The sequence below is a fragment of the Corvus brachyrhynchos genome, unplaced genomic scaffold, assembly GCF_000691975.1.
Source record: "Corvus brachyrhynchos isolate BGI_N302 unplaced genomic scaffold, ASM69197v1 scaffold148, whole genome shotgun sequence".
Lineage (NCBI taxonomy): Eukaryota > Metazoa > Chordata > Aves > Passeriformes > Corvidae > Corvus > Corvus brachyrhynchos.
In genome coordinates this window covers 1,765,048-1,767,572 of record NW_008239785.1, presented here as the reverse complement: position 1 = coordinate 1,767,572, position 2,525 = coordinate 1,765,048, and the positions used below count along the sequence as shown (strand labels likewise).

General features: G+C 34.9%; 1 protein-coding gene across 1 annotated transcript in view; it reads right to left on the bottom strand.

Moving 5' to 3' along the window:
• Positions 1–999: 999 nt before the first annotated feature.
• TNRC6C (trinucleotide repeat containing 6C) overlaps positions 1,000–2,525 on the bottom strand; it is a 55,910-nt gene continuing 54,384 nt past the window's right edge. Inside the window, exon 21 of the mRNA XM_017743173.1 lies at positions 1,000–2,525. This exon is cut by the window's right edge and continues 471 nt beyond it. The gene's annotated coding sequence lies outside the window, so the exon portion shown is untranslated.

Here is a 2,525-nt window from a genome sequence, read left to right as displayed (position 1 = left end):
TCCCACCTCCCCAACCCCTCCAACACACATTTTCATTCCCAATTTGAAAATATCAGGAGTTTTTCTACAACTCAATGCTAAACTTCAGCATGGAAAAATTGTATGTAAACACGCACATACACACATACATATTTTATATAAGTGTGTGTGTGTATATATATATAAAATATATATGTAGGAGGCGTGTAATGGCAATGAGATGCAATTACTCTGAGGAAAGGTTATTCAGCTAAATACACTACTAAAACTTGAGGAACAAAAAAAAAAAAAAAACAAAACAAGTCTTGAACCCAGTTTGTGCATAGTTCATGATCCTCTATAAAACCAGCTTTTGTTAATTTGCAATCTTGCAGGACCCTTTAAATCTGATAAAACCATTAAAAAGCTAATCTTCCAAAAAAAAAAAAAAATGTAATGCACAAGTTTCCTGATCCAAGCAGGCAGGGAGCACAATGTTCATATAATTTTTAAAACATACTTGAAGTGTATGTTATTCCATTGTCTTTCTTCCTTTCAAAACAATCAAAAACATTGATCTTTTTTTAAACATAAAGCGATTTTTTAATATATAAAGCACTCTTCAAACATCTATTTCTTTTGAGTCCATTATTTGGTAAATATGTAACTGCTACACATTAGATTAGGTATTTTCTTCTTTCTTACTGTCTTTTTTTTTTATTTTATTTTGTTTTTTAATAATATCTTCAGTGCTAGGAGTTGGGTTTTAAAAATACATGAAATGGTGTGGAGTTGCTCCTCGGGAAACCCGGCTTTCCTGAGACATCTTCCACCATGTGCAAGATAGTGATCACAAAGTTTTCGCCACTTTGACGAAGAGGAGGAAAACAACAACAAAAATAGTACACAGCAATGGCCAAAGAAAAGGATAATACAACAACACTGTTCAATCCCAGAGCTCTGAAGTAGCATATCTTCATTCTGAAAATAGTTTTCTTTACGATGGAAGTCTTTTTTTTTGTTTTTGTTTTTTTTTCTCTCTTTTTTTTTTTTTTTTTTAAATTCCTTTTTTTATTTTAAAGTTTGAAGGAGAAAAAAAGGTCTGTAAACAGGTGGGAGCCAAAACTCCTGGCTCCTCCAAAAGCAGTCAAAACTTATGTCCAAGTGCTTGTTTCTGTTCCTGCTTGCAAGGGAACTATCAACTCTTTACAATTATCTATGGCCACAGTTCAACAAGAGTATTTTTTCTTTTTTTTAAACTTTATATTCCGAATGGAAAAATGGTGCAATACTCCGGTAATAATTTTCTTGCATTAGTCCACAATAAAAAGCCGCTAAAGGTAGATATACATATTATTCTCCAGAGATACACACTGTAATTTTTAAAATGCAGTAAGAGTCCTTGAGTAAACATTTACACGTGAATTGTCGCCGGCCCCTTCTATCAGTTTCTTTCCTTTTTTTTTTTTTTTTTTCCTTTTTTTTCTTTTTTTTTTGGTTTTTTTTTTTTGTGTGTTTTTACCATTACAGGATTAGCTACAAGAAGGGCTGCGGACACTCAGTGCAAAGTTAGAAGCTAATAACAATTAAACATTTGACCAATGAGCAAATAAAAAGCATATACTGAACCAAAGGAGAAAACTTCACACGTTGAGTTAAACCACACGTGGGCACACGCACACACAGGCACACACACACACACACACACTCACATCTGTCCCAACAAAAACATAGAGTCTGAACTTTAAACAAAAAAAAAAAATTCTTAGAGCCTGTTTTTTGTGTACTGATGCTGACCTGGAAGTGTAATAATTCAACTCAGAAAGCGTTCACATTTTGTTATTGGCCTGCTGGATTCAAGTATTTGCATGTTGATATGGTTTGTTGCTTTTTTTTTTAAAATTTTTTTTTTTGTTTCTTTGTTGATTTTTTTTTATTCTTTTTTTACTTTTTATATTTTTTGGGATTTAAAAAAATGACATGAAAAAGTAATGAAACAAGGGTAATGTGCATAGGCAGATCCATGGGAGTAGTGGACACAGAGATACCCCAACCCTGCCCTCCCTCCCCCCCCTTCAACCTGTACAGTCCAGAGTTGCCACTCGGATTCATCACTTTTCTGTACCAATGGTAAATATCACACTTCACCCTTTCTGATTATTGGGTCCGCCTCTGTAATGTGCATAATAGTCACAGGCTCATTTAAATAGGCTTTCATTTCCCCCTTCCCAACCCCCCCCCAGCTGATAAAATAACCCTTTCCAGCCCAAATTCTGAAAAGTGCCCTTCATGATAGACCTATTCTAAGCAGCTTTTATACTTGGTTTTGAAAAATCACCATACAAACATAAAAAGACGACGTAAAACAAAAAAAAGCCATGAAAAAAAAATAAAACCTGTCATTAGCATGTGACACTGACCAAAGGAGCCCATACTGTTTCAGGAACAGTTCACAAGGACTTCTGCAGTTTCGGATTCGATATTGGACAGAGGTACTAAGGAGGCCTGCCAGTCTCATGGGTTAAAGCTGGATTCTTCATCAAGCCCGGGACTGGAAAGGGTTACCT